The sequence below is a fragment of the Bos javanicus genome, chromosome 14 (assembly GCF_032452875.1).
Source record: "Bos javanicus breed banteng chromosome 14, ARS-OSU_banteng_1.0, whole genome shotgun sequence".
NCBI lineage: Eukaryota > Metazoa > Chordata > Mammalia > Artiodactyla > Bovidae > Bos > Bos javanicus.
Window position 1 is genome coordinate 66560391 of NC_083881.1, and position 17881 is coordinate 66578271.

General features: G+C 45.2%; 1 long non-coding RNA gene across 1 annotated transcript; it reads right to left on the reverse strand.

Annotated features, from left to right (window-relative positions):
- Window positions 1-131: 131 nt before the first annotated feature.
- Window positions 132-13044, reverse strand: LOC133260692 (uncharacterized). The gene is made up of 2 exons (XR_009740932.1): window positions 11778-13044; window positions 132-170 (listed from the first exon to the last, which is right to left on the reverse strand). It is a non-coding gene; the product is annotated as an uncharacterized LOC133260692 (long non-coding RNA).
- Window positions 13045-17881: the final 4837 nt, after the last annotated feature.

The following is a 17881-nucleotide window of genomic DNA, read 5'->3' on the forward strand; positions in this document are numbered from 1 at the left end:
GGTGGAGTTCTGGGCCTCCCGTCTTCCGTTTGGTCATTCGTGTAACTCCACCACCGGTTCGAGATTCTTTTATAGTCTAGTTGGTGTTGGGGTTTTTTTTCTTCTTCCACTTGTATCTTGCAGATATTCTGTACGTTCGGTGCCATTCCCGTTGTTATCTTGCAGGTTGGCTGGGGGAGGGAAACGGTAAGGGTTATTCCGGCCAACTGCAGTGCTTTGAACCGCTGGTGAAGCCGCCCAGAGCGGTCTGTCTCTGCTTCCCAGCTCATTCACTGTGGTAGTAATCTTTTCCCAGAAAATAGAATGTGTACTCCACTTGCGCTTCAGGTAGCGTTTTTAAATCGTGACTGCAGCTCTAAAGAAAGAGTCGTTAAGCCAAGTACTGCCACAAGGTCTCTGTGTAAGAGGATAAGGTAAGGAGTCCTGGGGAAAAAAGAGAAACAGGCATGGCTTTCTTGGCATAAGAGAAGCCTTCTTTGGCCTAAGCCATTTTGTGATCTAAGATTGACCCCAGGGCTTGTCCTTGAACAGGCTTCAGCAAGCACGAAAGATCTTAAGGGAACACAAGAAAAAACTGTTAAGGGGCAAGAGAAGGAACAATAGCAAAGATAACAAATCAGGTGTGAAGACTCCCTGGAGTGTTTCAGTGGTAACCATTAACCTTTCTCACTTTCTTGACCTGTTTTGCAGAATTTAAACCCCTTCCAGTGTGCAATCATCCTCTAAGGCAGGAGTCCCCAACACCCCCGACCCCTCATTAGGAACAGGACCATACAGCAGGAGGTGAGCAGTTGTCTTCCAGGAAACTGGTCCTTGGTGCCAAAAATGTTGGGGACCACTGCTCTAAGGGATGATGTTGTCGACCTTTGCTGACCCTCATGACTTCAGTCAACTCAAGTTTGGACTCTGATCCCCATGCCCCTTCATGAATACACATGGAACCTTAGCTTAAAGCTCCTCCCCTTTTGCTGTTTAGAGAGACACTGTTTTGGGGATGATACCCCAGTGTTCTCCTTTCTTGCTGCAAGTAATAGATCCTGTCTTTTCACAATCCTTGTTTTGGTTCTGTCTTTTGGCTCCATACCCACCAAGAGGTGAACCCAGTTTTTTTGGGTAGCACCTACGAGACCCAACACAGAGAGTTACTCCTAGGATTCCAGTTTGTGGTTATTTCCTCCCATCTAGTGTTTCGTCTGGAAGTGATCTCAGAGAGAGAGTGATCCTGAAGAGAGATCTTAGTTTCCTCTGCAGAAACTGAATCTGGGAAGCCTGAATGAAAACCAGGAAACCTAGCCACCAGACCACCGGCAGCTAGAGGCTAGAAGCAAAGTGGCCCTAGCTCCTTCCCACATTTGAAAGCAAGAAAGTTTCAAGGAGGCAAAAACTATACAAACAGGTACAAAGTTTATTATTACAGACCCAGCACAATGTATGGGAGAACACATAGTAGAGAAGCAGTTTATTTATTAAGTCAGAAGCGGAGCAGAGATACACACCAGAGAGAAAGGGTATGGCATCCTTTCTAAGGAGGAAGAACACAGTAAGTCCAAAGCCAGAGAGAAATACACACTCAAAGAGGAGTGTGGCCATCCTGAATGACGAGGACTGCGCTACACCAGAAACTAGGCAGAGACACACACCTGGAGAGGAATGCAGGCGTCCTGAGTGAGGAGGGGCCAGTAAAGAGGTGATTTAAATCACTTATATAGGACAGTCCTTCCGGGTCTTTGTTTTGTTGCTGTTTAGTCACTAAATCATGTCCAACCCTTTGGTAACCCCAGGGACGGTACCCTGCCTGGCTCCTCTGTCCATGGGATTGCCCAGGCAAGAATAGTAGAGTGGGTTGCTGTTTCCTTCTCCCGAGGATCTTTCCGAGCCATGGATCGAACCTTCATCTCTTCTGTTTCCTGCATTGGCAGGTGGATTCTTTACCACTGAACCACCTGGGAAGCTGGGGTCATTGTTTACCTTTGGTCAATTATCTTGTTTCTTTTTTCACATCTGACCGTTCCTTGGACCATCCCCAAGATATATTCACGTTTTGCTAAGATGGATCCGACCGTAGAGGCCTGTGGGCACGTGTCCACACTTACTCCCTCCAATTTTGACCCTCAAGAACACTTCCTGCACTTGTACAGACAGGGAAGTCTTCCTTGACCTCAGGATTGGGACCTTATCTCTTTACTTTAGCAGAGCTCAGGTTTTGCCTCTAGCTTTGTTCTCAAGAGAAGGAAATGGCAACCCACTCCAGTATTCTTATCTGGAAAATCACAAGGATGGAAGAGCCTGGCAGGCAATGGGGTCCACGGAGTTGCGAAGAGTTGGACTCGACTGAGTGACTAACAGTTGTTTATGGAGTGTCTGGGTGAGAAAAAACTTGAATTTTACTCCACTTGACAAACACCAGGTGTCCAACCCATCTATCTCTTACCTCAGAAGAATCCTTCCTTGTCCTATGTTATCTGCTAATCACTGTGTAAGCCAAGCATCTCAAACGAGTTAAGATTATTATACAGCATGTGTCAACCTCCTCCTCCTCCTTAGAAAGGATGCCATTTCATTTTGGATTTGGAAAAAGAGAAAGACTAGTTGGATCTATGTTTCTTGAAGACAGATTATATAGAAAGGAAGAGGAATATGAGATAAGGCTGCTTAAGTGCAAGAATAGTTTTACGAGGCTATAAAGTTGTCACATTCTTATTGTGTAGCGTAAACCTGGATCTCAAGGAACTCTAGAGTCATCCCCAGAGATGTCAACCACAAGCCCCAATAAGAAATAATAATGAACACCAAAGCCGAGGAGGACTCTGCAAGGCCCTCTGGATACAAAAACCCCTCCACTGCTCCCATTTCTTGTTTGCAGAAAAAGGTTTTAGTCTCCTAAGCCTGCCCTGAGCTTCAAAGAGCAGGCAGGAGTGCTTGCCGACTAGAGAAGTGAGGGAATGCAGAAACAAAGAAAAAGCAGCTCAGCAAGAAAAGTCGTAACAGTCCAGTGTTCATACAGAATCCCACCTGCTCCTCAAGGGATATGCACAACAATCTGACACATACCTTTCAGTCGTTATGCAGAAACTAAGACACACCTCCCTACCGCAGGTGGATAATGATGAAGTAGACCCCAGATGATTAATATTCCTGAAACATCACCCTCTAACCTCACCACCAACCAATCAGAAGAAGGTCATACCCCCTGCGGTTCTCACCCCAAATGTCACCTTTAAAAATGCTTCCATGAGACCAACATGTACACACTGGTGTATATAAAATAGATAACCAACAAGGACCTACGTATAACACCAAGAACTCTGCTCAATAATATAGGGCAGACTGAATGGGAGGGGTGTTTGGGGGAGAATGGATATATATATATATGGCTGAGTCCTTCTGATGTGCACCCAAAACTATCACAGCATTGTTAATTGGCTATATTCCAATAAAAAATAAAAAGTTACAAATAAAAGATACATGGTTATAGTAGTATTCTTGGCAAGGCAGCAATGAGTGGTGGCATGAAGTGAGATCTTAATCACCTAACAAGAAGTTGAACCTGGGTAGCTTGAATGGAAACCAGGAATCTTAGCCATCAGATCAGGGGGATCGGGGGAGCGGGGATAGAGGCTAGAAGCTATTTTTCCCTGGACATTTGCCCCCAAGTGAAAATTGAATTTCTCACAGAGGCAAAAACTGTAAATGCAGGTTGTTTGTTGTTCAGTCTCTCTGTTGTGTCAGATAACTTGTAACCCCACGGACTGCAGCACACCAGGCTTCCCTGTCCTTCACCATTTCCCAGAGTTTGCTCAAACTCATGTCCATCGAGTCAGTGATGCCATCCAACCATCTCGTCCTCTGTCGTCCCCTTCTCCTCCTGCGCTTAATCTTTCCCAGCATCAGGGTCTTTTCCAATGAGTCAGCTCTTCACATCAGGAGACACACAGTATTGGAGCTTCAGCATCAGTCCTTCCAATGAATATTCAGGACTGATCTCCTTTAGGATTGACTTGTTTGATCTGCTTGCTGGCCAAGGGACTCTCAAGAGGCTTCTCCAGCACCACAATGCAAGAGCATCAATTCTTTGTCACTCAGCTTTCTTTATGGTTCAACTCTCATATCTATACATGACTACTGGAAAAACCATAGTTTTCACTATATGAACCTTTGTCAGCAAAGTGATGTCTCTGCTTTTTAATATGCTATTGAGCTTTGTCATAGCTTTTCTTCCAAGGAGCAAATGTCTTTTAGTTTCATGGCTGCAGTCACTGTCTGCAGTGATGTTGGAGTCCAAGAAAATAAAGTCTGTCACTGCTTCTACCTTTTTCCCTATTTACCATGAAATGATGGGACCGGATGCCATGATCTTCATTTTTTGAATGCTGAGTTTAAAGCTCATTTTCACTCTCCTCTTTCACCTTCATTAAAAGGCTCTTTAGTTCTTCTTTGCTTTCTTTCCATTAGTGTGGTATCATCTGTATAACTGAGGTTGTTGGTAATTGTCCAATCTTGATTCTAGCTTGTGTATCATCCAGCCAGGCATTTCACATGATGTACTGTGCATATAAGTTAAATAAGCAGGATGACAATATACAGCCTTGAGGCACTCCTTTCCCAAACTGGAACCAGTCTGTTGTTCCATGTCCAGTTCTAACTGTTGCTTCCTGACTGCACACAGGTTTGTCAGGAGGCAGGTCAGGTGGTCTGGTATTCCCATCTCTTTAAGAATTCTCCACAGTTTGTTGTGACCCACGCGAAGGCTTTAGCATAATCAGTGAAACAGAAGTAGATGTTTTTGGAGAATTCCCTTGCTTTTTCTTTTGTTTTTAAAGCTTTTTTTTTTTGGCTGAGCTGGGTCTTAGTTGTGTCATGTGGGATCTTAGTTGTGTCATGCGGGATCTACTTCCCTTACCAGGGATCGAACCCAGGCCCCCTGCATAGAGAGCAAAGAGTCTTAGCCACCGGACCACCAGGGAAATCCCTCTCCTGCTTTTTTGATGATCCGATGAATGTTGGCAATTATGTTACTGGACCGAATTTTGGGTCAGCTCGCTTGCTGCACAGTAAAGCCAATATACTGATAGTGGGTTGTGGTGAGAGTACTTTAACAGGATTTATTGCAGGCAGCAAGGAAAGAGTGTAGGCAGCTCATGTTCAAAAGACCTAAACTCCCCTGTGGCTTTCAGGGAAGGGTTATTTATTTATTTTTAGTTATGTTGACTTAAAAAATACAGCCTAAAAGTTGAGAGTTATATTTCACTCAATGGGAATTTTTAGGACTTCAAGCCTGGGAAACACCATCTCAAATAACCTTGAACGACTTGCTGCTAGGAGGCAAAGGGGACGAGCGAGGTTACATAGTAATTTTGCAACAATGGGCAGATAGTCTGAACGTCAAAAATTTTTTGTAAATTAAAATTAGATATCCCAAGTTAAGGTACATGTCTGTATGTATGGGAAGATGGGAGAGTCTGAGCTCACTGAAACTATTCTTTTGATATGTACCTCAGCTATCTGGGGCCAGTTTCTTGTATTTTTTTCAGATCCTGAGTTCATCAGGGCTCACTGTAGGGAGTAGCTGTAGTCTGATGGCTGCTGCTGCTAAGTCACTTCAGTCGTGTCTGACTCTTAGCGACCCCATGGACTGCAGCCCACCAGGCTTCTCCATCCGTGGGATTTTCCAGGCAAGAGTACTGGCGTGGGGTGCCGTTGCCTTCTCCAGTCTGATGGCTACTAGATGGCAAGTATTCGTCCTGAGTTCTCTTGGGGCTCACCGGCTCACTTTGGAGGGCTGCAATTGCTGATGATTGTGACATCCTTGTTTACTGATATGGCAGTAATTAATGCTTTCAAATTGTGGTGCTGGACAAGACTCTTGGGAGTCCCTTGGACAGCAAGGAGATTAAACCAGTCAATCATAAAGAAAATCAACCCTGAATATTCATTGGAAGGACTGATGCTAAAGCTGAAGCTCCAATACTTTGGCCACCTGATGCGAGCAGCCGACTCACTGGAAAAGACCCTGATGCTGGGAAAGACTGAGGGCAAGAGGAGAAGGGGGCAACAGAGGATGAGTTGTTTGGATGGCATCATCAACTCCACGGACATGAGTTTGAGCAAACTCTGGGGGATTGGAAGGACAGGGGAGCTTGGCATGTGAAGGTCAGGGGAGCAAGTGTCCATGGGGTCACCAAGAGTCAGACATGACATAGCTACTGAACAACAAGAATGTACTTGTGGGAGTTAATCAGGGGCAGCAAACAAGAAATTTCAGTTTGTGCTTTTTCACTTCACATTCCAGTTTTCTTTCACATTAGAGATAATTTTCTCCCTGCAATCTTCCATTAATATTTAATGATGCTCAAAACCACTTTTAACCAGCGCTAGGACAAGCATTAGTGCTTTAAGAAGAAACGGAAATAAAGAATAAGAATGGGGAGTGCTGCATTCCAAATTCAGACTCCCAGCACATTCCCATAGTTATCTCCTGCTCTGCCCTCCCCACCAGAATTTCACATTCATTAAGCAAGTGACTCATTGATTCAAAGGAATTGTACTTCTGAGAGCTTAATCTTCAAATATTCGAAATTTACAGACCCTAGCCAAATTGCTTTTGATAAGAAGAGAGACAGAGTAGAGGACTCTTAGCTGGAGAAAGGAGCCAGGAAGAGAGAAACAATACATCCTGCAAGTGAAGTTTATTAAGTAAAATTTAATGTCAAGGAATTCCTTGGTGGTCCCATGGTTAGGAGTCTGCACTTTCACCATCAAGTTCAAATTTTCCATCTCTCGTAGGGGGCCTAAAATCCTGCAAGCCGAGCTGCAGCATCAAAAATTAACAACAGCAGCAGAACACTTAAGCTTTTCCGGTAAGCAGCCTGAAGTGACCTCTAAAAATCGATCCAGAAACCCCACAAAATCATGCAAATCTTCGCGTTCACTTTAAGAACATTTGTGAACCCTCCGGCCATTAAGGGTATGCATATCCGAAAAGCCACCAAGAATCTGAAGGATGTCATTTTAAAGAAGCAGTGTGTCCATTCCATTGTTATGGTGGAGCTGGGAGGCATGCACGGGCCAAAGAGTCGTGCTGGACACAGGCTGGTGACCCAAAAAGAGTGCTGAGGTTTTTCGTGCCCTTGCTCCAAAATGCAGAGGGTAATGTTGAGCTTCAGGATGAGATGTAGATTCTCTGGTCATTGAGCACATTGAGGTGAACAAAGCCCCGAAGATGTGGCACAAGACCTACAGAGCTCCCGGTCAGATCAACCCATCCATGAGCTCTCCTTGGACATTGAGGCGATCCTTACTGAGAAAGATCACATTGTTCCTAAACCAGAAAGAGGAGGCTGCACAGAAGAAAAAAGGTATCCCAGAAGAAACCGAAGAATCAAAAGCTTATGGAATGCAGCAAAAAATAAATGCAAATAAAATTAAAACAAACACACAAACACTTTATGCCAGTGACTTTGGAACTGTATTTATTTGGATGCAAGAGAATATATGGATTGGCCACAAAAGAGAAACTGTGGTTTCCCCAGGTAATTAGTCACAGCTTGATCACTTGTTTTTCAAACAGTAGCATATGTAGCTGGAACACTGATTGCAGTCATACAGTGCCGTTTAGACAAGTCACCTTGATTTCATCCCTGCTGCTGCTGCTAAGTCACTTCAGTCGTGTCCGACCCCATAGATGGCAGCCCACCAGACTCCCCTGTCCCTGGGATTCTCCAGGCAAGAACACTGGAGTGAGTTGCCATTTCCTTCTCCAATGCGTGAAAGTGAAGTTGCTCAGTCGTGTCCGACCCTCAGTGACCCCATGGACTGCAGCCTACCAGGCTCCTCCGTCCATGGGTTTTCCAGGGAAGAGCTCTGGAGTGGGGTGCCAATCCCTAGTGTAACCAAAAGTGCTCTGCTCAAAAGCCAATAAAGAGGCAAGGTGAGTGGAAAGGAAAGTTTGCTTTATTTCGGATGCCGGCAGTGGGGTGGCAGGGTGGCTGTGAGGGGGGATTGGTTATGCAGAGGGCTGATCAGCGTATCTAGTTGTTTTAAGTACAGTTAGTCTTCCGTTCCAGGGTCAGTTTGTTCCCATTTCTTTGAGGCCAGTTCTCGGAATTGTGACAGCTTATGTCATGGCTGCAGTCTGGTCATCATGTAGTTAACTTCGTCCACCTGGTGGGGGTTTCAGTATCTATAAAACAGCTCACCGGATATGGCTCAGAAGATTATCTGTAGCCCTTGAGGAGGAACCAAAAGGTCCTTGACTTTGCTTAGCGACTAAACCATTATTGTTTTGTCTAGTTTGACTGTTTTCCGTGGTTTCTGCATTTTCTCATTTCTCTGATTAAACTTATTTTTTGACTAAAGTTTTCCCACAGACAAATGGCAGTCTGAGAACATGGGGGAGGGGGCTGGGGAGCCACAGGACCCTGCTCCGTTTTACCAGAAGCCTCAGCTTCTGGGGACACGCTTGCTTCTTTTCTGCGAGGGTGAAGGACAACAGCCTCCATGGCCTTGGTCAGGTTGCCCTGCAATTCACCTGTCATCCCTCCTCTCCATCCTTCACTGACCCCGTGGTGCTTTCACTGTGTTTGCTCAGTCCTGTCCAACTCTGCGGTCTCAAGGACTGTAGCCTGCCAGGCTCCTCTGTCCATGGAATTCTCCAGGCCAGCATACTGGAGTGGGTTGCCTTTCCTTCCTCCAGGGAATCTTCCCCACCCAGGAATCGAACCCGGGTCTCCTGCGTCTCCTGCACTGGCAGGCAGACTCCTTACCACTGTGCCACCTGCCTTCATTTCCAGATTTTAAGCCCTTCTTACCTCTTGGACATCAGAGCTTGCAGCCTCTTCATCACAGGGCTTTTCCCTTATCATCTTCTCCAGTTTTTCTCTCCCTAGATCCTCCCCTGCCCCCTTCTTCCAAGTTCAGGTATTTTCCAATGAGTAGGGGGAATTTTTTCTTTCTGTCAGATAATGCCACTCTCTTTCTTTTGTCAAATTTCTTCTTTCTAGAACACATTACATTTCAATCTATCTGTTTGAGATCCAAATTACCCAGTGTTACTCTGGGTGGTGACTGTGTGTAAGACATAAAGGTTACAAGCGTTAGAACATTCTGCTCCTGCTCCCAGAGTTTATTGTGTAGACTGGTGCACAAGTCCCTGTGATGCTATTCAGAATGTGTGCCAAGCATCCTTACAGCCACAAACAAAATGCATCAGGAAAGCAGAGGGATTAATTACATTAAAACTGTGGGGAATTAGCATTTCAGTTGGGCCTTGTAAAGGGTGAATAGAGTACAGACCAGAAAAGGTGAAGGAAGAGACATTTTTAAAAAAATTAATTTTGTTGAAGTTTAGTTGATTTACAACGTTGCGTTAAATTTGTGCTGTACAACGAAGGGTGTCAGTTTAACATACATACATATATATATTTTTCATACTGTTATTACTATTTTGCCTGTGTTGTGTAGCTTGTGGGATCTTAGTTCTCCAACCAGAGATTGAACCCAGACCCATGGCAATGGACTCGCTGAGTCCGAATCCTTGGATCTCCAGGGATTCCCTCTTTTTCTTATTCTTTTCTATTATGATTCATCACAGGATACTGAATATAATTCCCTGTGCTATGCATTAGGACCTTGTTTATCCATTCTCTGTAATAGTTTGCAAGAGACACTTGATCTGGGAGTTGTATAGAGCCAGACAGTCCTCTGGGAGAGGGAAGGTCTCACTTGAACTACCTCCATGACCTCAGCAAGCAGCTGTCCCAGGAGCGACCTCAGGAGCCCTCTCAAAGCTGAGAAATTCAGGGCTTCCCTGGTGACTCAGTGGTAAAGAATCCACCTGCCAATACAGGAGACGCGGGTCTGATCCCTGGTGTGGGAAGATACCACATCTTATAGCAACTAAGCCCATGGACCACAACTACTGAGCCTGTGCTCTGTCTAGAGCCTGGGAGTTACAACTATTGAGCCCATGTGCCGTAACTACCGAAGCCTGAGCGCCCTAGAGCCCTTGCTGTGCAACACGAGAAGCCACTGCCATGAGAAGCCCTCACGCTGCAACGGGAGAGTAGCCACTGCTCACCGCAACGCATACAGCAATGAAGACCCAGTGGAGACAAAACAAATTAAAAAGCTGAGAAATTCCAAGAGCTACTACTTAACTCCTGGAAATGTAAAACGGGGCTCAACACCTTCCCTAGCCGCGTTGGAAAGGGGGGCCACATGCCTATGCCAGAGGGCGCTGTGGAATGTCTATAAGGAGCTCATCATTTAATAAGGGAGACAGTGTAATACATAGAAAACATAACAGCAAGATAAGTGCTTAGGTATCTTTAGCACACAGGGTGCTATGAGAACCTCAGATCTCAGCTTTGGAAAGGTCAGAGGACTTCCCAGAGGTGATGACAGCTAAATTCCAAATCATAAGATAAGTTGGGGTTGGCCAAGGAGTGAGACAGAGGACAACTTGGGCAGGATGGGAGCAGGATACCCAAGGGTCTAGGGGCTGGTGAGCCCCAAGGTTAGAAACAGAAAGTAGTACAAAAGCTGGGACTTACCATTTGGAAGGAAAAGGGGCAGATGAGAGAGTGATGGGGCAAAGGAAGTTCAATGGGTGTCAGTGTAGCTAGGGGATGTAATAGAAGAGGAAAAGCTTCTCATGCCATGCCCCTCGGATTATTTTTCCTGAGGGAACTTCTGAACCACTGAGGTTTTTGTAAATATTAAACACACATGACTTGAAAAATTGATGCCATGAGCCTAAGGGACATACAAATGAGATAAGCAGGGCCTACTACCTGACTTGTGGGTCAGGTGCAGACTGAAACTGCGAGGTCTCTGGTTTAAAGGTTGTTAGGAATTTGAAGATGACGACAGTGGAACATTAACCCAAGCATGGGCCCTTTGAAGTGGGGGGGACCCTGAGTACTGCCCAGGTCGCAGGCCCATGAAGCTGGCCCTAGGGACAGGTCCCATATTTCTCTCAGAAATTAAAAACAAAACTAAACAACAGTTTAAAAAAAAGTGAGAGCTGTCTCTTGTTCTGTCAAATAACAAAGAATAGCTTCATGGAGGCTGTGATCAATGCCAATTTTATAGGAGTATGTGGAAGCAAATAAGTCGGATGCCAGATGATTCATTAAAGAATCTGGATCTTGTCCCAGTCAGGGGTCAGGACTGTGAAGGTCAGAGCGTGGAACTGGCTCCAGCCCTGAACTGCAGCCAAGGCGGAAGTCAAAAAGCACAATTGATATGCTCTGAGATCCATGTAATGAATCATATATTTATTAAAGCGCACATTTGGAGTTTGCTCAGGTTCTGGACTGGGGCTTGTGAGAGAGACAGCCTAAGACCCAACCTCTCCCTCCAAGAACCTCATGGAGTACAGAAAGAGACAAGAGGGGCAGAGGGAGTCATCAGTGGTAGATACTGTGGCTAACAACACAACAACAACATTCGGATGAATAGTGATGTTAGCATGGCATACTCTTTAGTTTATCAACGTTTAAAGATTTGGAATGCCACCAAATGCAGCTGTACCCATCAGAGTTCAGTCAGGAAAAGAGAAGCCAATCTAGACATTTTACACAACGGGAATGTACTGCAGGGAATTGGTTCCTATAATAACATACTTCACCAGTGCCATCTTGACCCACTTTAGAAGACATGGCTGCAAACGCTCAGTTCAACTTTGCAGGCAGTTTGTTACGCGCCCCCCACCCCCCCCCCAACAAACTGCTTGCCTTATCAGGCTCTAACATGCCTGTGTTACAATATGCACTTACCCAAGGCCAGAGGCTCCAGATATCCAACACCCAGGGTGGCGCTTTCTTCCTTGGGTCGGCAGTTATTCAAAATACCCAGTCCCCAGGAAGCCCTCAAAACCTTGCGAACCTCGCCCCGCTTGCCATACAGAAGCTACAGTCCAACCTGCCCCCGGGTGGTCCAGTCTGGATGTCTTCTCTACTGTGGAGCCTTCAGTCACAGAGTTCTGCCTTCCTGCTCTCTGAGTGTCACTGTGTTATGTCCCACCAGTGAAAGACAACTTAAATCTTACACCACAGTTGCACCCGGATGAGAAGGCCGACAGTGGACACTGAGGCAACCCAGATATTGGCAAAAATAGGAAGGGCACTCCCATCTCCACCCTGCTAGAGCGGTGACCATGGGAAGGGTGGAGCTGCATGGGGGCGCAGATCTCTGTAGACAGGCTGCTGCTGGTGCAAACGCCTCCTGAAGCAGAGAGAGGGGAGGACTGCCTTGGCTTCTCTCTCCTCCCCTCCTCCAGGCGTCTGCCAGCGCTTTCCATTGGCTGAACTCCCAGAAACCAGCTGACAAGGAGTGTGGGAGACAGACTTTCCTGCTTACCAAGACAGCAGGTGGTACTCTGTGTTCACAGCAGCATTATTCACAAAAAAATGGGGACACAACCCAAGTGTCCAGATGAATGGATAAACACAATGTGAGATACATACAGATACAGATACATAATGGAATATTATTCAGCCTTAAAAAGTCAGGAAATCGTGTCACATGCTACAGTACAGGCGGACCTTGAAAACCTTACACTGAGCAAAACAGGCCAATCACAAAAAGACAAATTCTGTCTGCTTCCACCAACTCGAGGAATCCAACGTTGTCAAATTCATAGAAACAGAACACAGAACGGTGGTTGAGGGGAGGAGGATAAGCAGGGGATGTTTTTCATGGGTACAAGTTCATGGTTTGCAAGATGAAAAAGTTCTGTTTCATAATAGTGTGACTATACTTAACATTGCTAAACTATACATTTAAAAATGGTTAAGACAGGACTTGCCTGGTGGTCCAGAGATTAAGAATCCACCTGCCAAGGAGGGGAACACAGGTTCGATCCCTGGTCCGAGACGATCCCACATGCTGTGGGGCAGTTAAGCCTGTGAACCACAACTACTGAAGCCCACGAGCCCTAGGGCCTGACCTCCAGGAGAGAAGCCACTGTCAGGAGGAGCCCACGCACCGCAGATAAGAGTAGCCCCTGCTCATCACAGATGGAGTAAGCCCACCGCATCAACAAAGATCTAGTGCAGGCAAAAATAAATAAATAAATAAAATTTTTAAAAATGGTGAAGATAGGGACTTCCCCGTGGTCCAGAGGTTGAGAATCCGCCTTCCAATGCAGGGGACACGGGTTCAATCCCTGGTTGGGGAACTAAGAGCCTACAGGCGGTAGAGCAACTAAGCTCACTGGCCCCAGAGTCTGCATGTCGCAATTAAGACCGGATGCAGCCAAATAAATAAATAGAAATTAAAAAAAAAAAAGGTTAAGATAGTAGATTTTGTTATGTGATTTTTTCCCATAATAGATTTTTTTTTTATGATATTCTGATACCTGCTACAGCAAGGACGTACCTGGAAAAATGTTAGGCTAAGTCAAATAAACCAGTCTTAAAAGGACAAATATGGTGTGATTCCATTTCAATAAGGTATCAAGAGTAGGCACATTCTTAGAGATGGAGAGTAGAATAGAGCTTACCAGAGGTTAGATGGAGGTGGAGAGCTTGTGTTTCACGGGTACAGAATGTCTTTTGGGGATGACAAAAATTTCTGCAAACAGTCATAACAGTTACGCAACACTGTGAATGTATTTAATCCCATTGAATTGTACCAGAAAAAAGGGTTAAAAGGCTAAATCTTGTTATGTATATTTTACTACACACACAAAAGAGCAGCAGAGGGGAACTGAATGAACTGAGAGCAATGAGACCTCTAATCCTGAATTGTTATCAAGTAATTTATCTTCGTTCGAGATCTACACAAGCAGGATCTGGCAATGCCTTAGGTCCTGAAGTAGGGAGATCAGTTAATCTCCCTTTATTCGGTTTATAGAATTCTGTAATAAAAGGGCATGCGTTCAAGACATAATTTGCCAATGATTGTGTCTTTGGAAGAATCACTTAATCTTTCTGATTTTTACAAAATGTGAATGATAATCCTACCTTTACGGTTGTTGAGAGGTTATTACAGAATAAAGCATGTTCCATGCCTGGCACACAGTAAGCATAGTAAATGGTAGATTTAGACAAAATTAACATTATGTAGCAGCTGCTAGTGTTTTACATGTATTAGGGAAGTTCACAACAAACTATGAGTTAAGTATTAAAAGCCCTGTTTTTTCAGATGAGAAAACTGAGGGTCCAAAGCTTTAAGCCATGTGTCCTGTGTCTGGCTGCCAGTGGTGTCAGTGCCAGAATTTGGATCCAGGGTGGCCTCACTGCAGAACTTGAGTACATTCAGCTCTTCATGCTGCCCTTTAGATCCTGTCCTCAGGCATTCACAACCAGAGGAACAGAGCACATGCGTAAAGACTAAATAAAACCACCAGCCAACACAGGCAATTGCTCCTGAAAATATACATGGGAAACTAGCATGCTCAAAAGCTGATGCAGTCGTTTCTCTTACCGGAGAGTTAAGAATCTTTCTAATTGCAACACGAGCTTTGATGATATTATCCCAGCTCTTTACAAGTTTCTTAATTAGTTTCCTTCACAAATGAGAAGAGCCAACTAGCCCACATTGACCAGGGACCCTCTGATTGAGAGATTCACAGCTCTGGCATACCCAAGGATTCCTCTCCAGTGTTTGAAGTTATGAGACCTGTGTTCCTTATGACTCATATCAGCACTTTAATTTTCCATTTTCCATCCATGGTTATAAATTAATAAGGGCTAAAATGCAATAAAATATTTAAATGCTTGTACAAAGAGTTCCTTAAGAGGGCAACACTGCTAAAATTGGCAGCATCAGCAGGTGAGATCACAGGAAGGTTGTCAACTGAGAGATGAAAGTTCAAATTCATTAGAAGAAATGTTTGCTAAGGGATGGTCGATTCTGTTACTGACCTGTACACCCAACAGTCTGGATCGCTTGCCATGGTGCCCCTCCCACCAGGAAAATTAGATACCCCTGCCCTCTAAACTCAGGAGTCCCCATGTGACTTGCTTTGGCCAATAAAATATGGTTAGAAGTCAGGTGGGTGGGAGTTTTCAGACTCAGATGATGGTTACCAGGTTATCCCTCCTTTACCTGGAAACAGGGGCTTCCCTGGTGGCTCAGTAGTAGAGAATCCGCCTGCCAAGTCAAGAGACACGGGTTTGATCCCTGGGTCGGGAAGATCCCCCTGGAAAAGGAAATGGCAACCCACTTCAGTATTCTTGCCTAAGAAATCCCACAGACAGAGGACAATGGTGGGCTACAGTCCACAGGGTCGTAAAAAGAGTTGGACACAACTGAGCAACCAAACAATAACCAGGAAACAGGCAACGTGACAGGTTAAGACTGCTCCATCAGCAGTCCCAGGGTGAAGAGACATGGATTACAGCCACAGCCAATCCACCGTAGACACGCAGTGTGGGCAAGAAATGATTTGTGGGGTTGTTTGTTAGCGCAGTGACCTCGCCCTCTGTGATGATACAGGTTATCAGTGTGCCACGGATGAAAATGTGGGTGTTGCACAAGTGAATTAAGAGCCCAGAAGTGGCACCTTCCAGCAAAGTCACCAGGCAATTGGCTGAAAGTTAACAGGAGATTGAGGCAAACTGAAAGGCTTCCTAGCGGACTTGGGCCCTAATATGAGCTGCAAAGGAAAAGGAGAACCCAGACCTCTTCTTGTTCCTATTTTAATTGACTGGCCATCGATTTTCAAATACCAGTAATCGAAAGGCCAACAACAAAAAAAGGATACGAGAAGTTAAGTTTTTATACTTAAGAAGAAAACGATTAGAGGAAAGTGAGAACTATTCACAATCATATAATGAACAATTTTTGTATCTCAGACTTCATCACATTCTAAGATTTTGCTGTCTGTGCCTCCTGTTTTTCCTAAAGAAATATGATATTATGGATACAGATTCAAGCTTCCTGTATACTCTTCCCTCCCTGATCCTATTTCCCTCCTTTACAAAACCTCCTACTCAGTAAGTTAGTTATTTTAAAAAGCTAGAGACCATCAAAATGAAAATCCCACTTTGAAAAAAAAATATTTTTTGATGGCAAAATTGAGAAGCATACTTAAAAAAATTATTATATCTGATAATATCAGATAATCATTAAAAATGCCCTTGTCAGAGAGGGAACTGAGGGAAAAATAAGATAATATTTCATGACTATATCACTGTTTTATCCAGTTATCCTGTCTTTTAAGGATTTAACAGGGTCATGACATTTCAGAGTGAAAGAGTTTGGGACTGACTTGGCCCAATGTCTTCATGCTTTGCTTGAGAAACTGAGAGGTGGAGCAACTTGCCCAGAGTCACACAGATATCCGTGTCGGTGCCAGAATTTTGTCTGCACATAACATCACCTTCCAAGAACAGCAAGGAAGAGAGACTGGGAGGGCGGGCTGGCTGTCAGTGCAGAGTATACAGAGCAGCTTTAGAGGGCCCTGGTGGTTCAGGCAGTAAAGAATCTGCCTGCAATGTGGGAGACCCAGGTTGGATCCCTGGGTCGGGATGATCTCCTGGAGAAGGGAATGGCAACCCACTCCAGTATTCTTGCCTAGGAAACCTCATGAACAGAGGGGCCTGGCGGGCTACAGTGCTTAGGACCAAAGGAGTTGGACACGACCGAGAGACTAACACTTTGAGGAGCAATCCTGAGGTGTCCGAGGCAGTGGAGTGAAAAAGGGAGTGGGCAGTCATGTGGAAAGAGCTGGTCTTGGGAGCTTCCCTGGCGGTCCATTGGCTAAGACTCCAAATTCCCAGTGCAGGGGGCCCAGGTTCGATCCCTGGTCAGGGAACTAAATCCTACGTGCCACAACTAAGAGTTCACATGTGTCAACCAAAAAAAAGTCCCACGTGCTGCAATTAAGACCCCGCACAGCCAAATAAATATGTAAAAGACGAAGAAAAACTGGTCTTCCCGAGGGGCCTGGAGATTGTGGGAAGTCAGGAGAGGCCCAATGACTGTGCCCAGGCCCATGGCCAGTGGTGATTGTCCGAAGACAGTGTTACCTGCTGGGTCACCTTGACAACCAGGAGCTTCACTGGAAGGCTGAGTGGTCTCAGTGAAACAGAGCAGGACTGTGTGGTCCTGGCCCCCATCCCCTGACCATGTCTTCTGCCTGTGGAAAACTTCAGTCAAAGAATAAGTTGAATCAGAGAAGTGAGAAATGATGAAACAAAGAAAAACAGTCAAAGGAGACTAAATAATAATAATGTAGTCATTAAGCATAGTCAAGGACCTTTAGTTCTTTCTCAAGGGCTCTAGATAATATTCTGAGCCATATCCTGTGAGCTGTGTTATAGATACTAAAACACCAGTTGGAAAAGTTAACTACATGATGACCGGACTGTACCCAAGATATGAGCTGCCACAATTCCAAGAACGGACCTCAAAGAAATAAGAACAAATGACCCTGGAACTGAAGATTAACCGTACCTGAAACAACCAAGATGACGCTGGTCAGACCACTGATGGCAAATTTGAAGATGATATCAGAGATGACTGTCCTATTTCTGCATGTAGCCTCTCCCTGCAATTCTATTGCCCCCTGCTTGTCGGGGGAGGGGGCAGGGGGGAATTGGCCTTCGAATAGATACCTGCCACCCTACCCCTCAAGTTGCCAGCATCTGAAATAAAGCAAAATTTCCTTTCTACACACCTGGCTTGTGTATTGGCTTCTGAGGGGTGAGCAGCTGGCCTCCTCATCCTACCTGCCCCCACCCCCACCCCCCACCCACCAACACACACACACATACACTCTTTCGGAAACATTAGAACTTGGAAAGACTTCCAGTGAAAATGAGTTCCTAGGGTCTCAGGATTCTGGGGGCCCAGGAAAGCTGTGGGATAGGAAGCTCCTTGCTTTGCTTCTCCTCCCTGTCTCTCTGACCAAATCACTCCTGGGCATTGG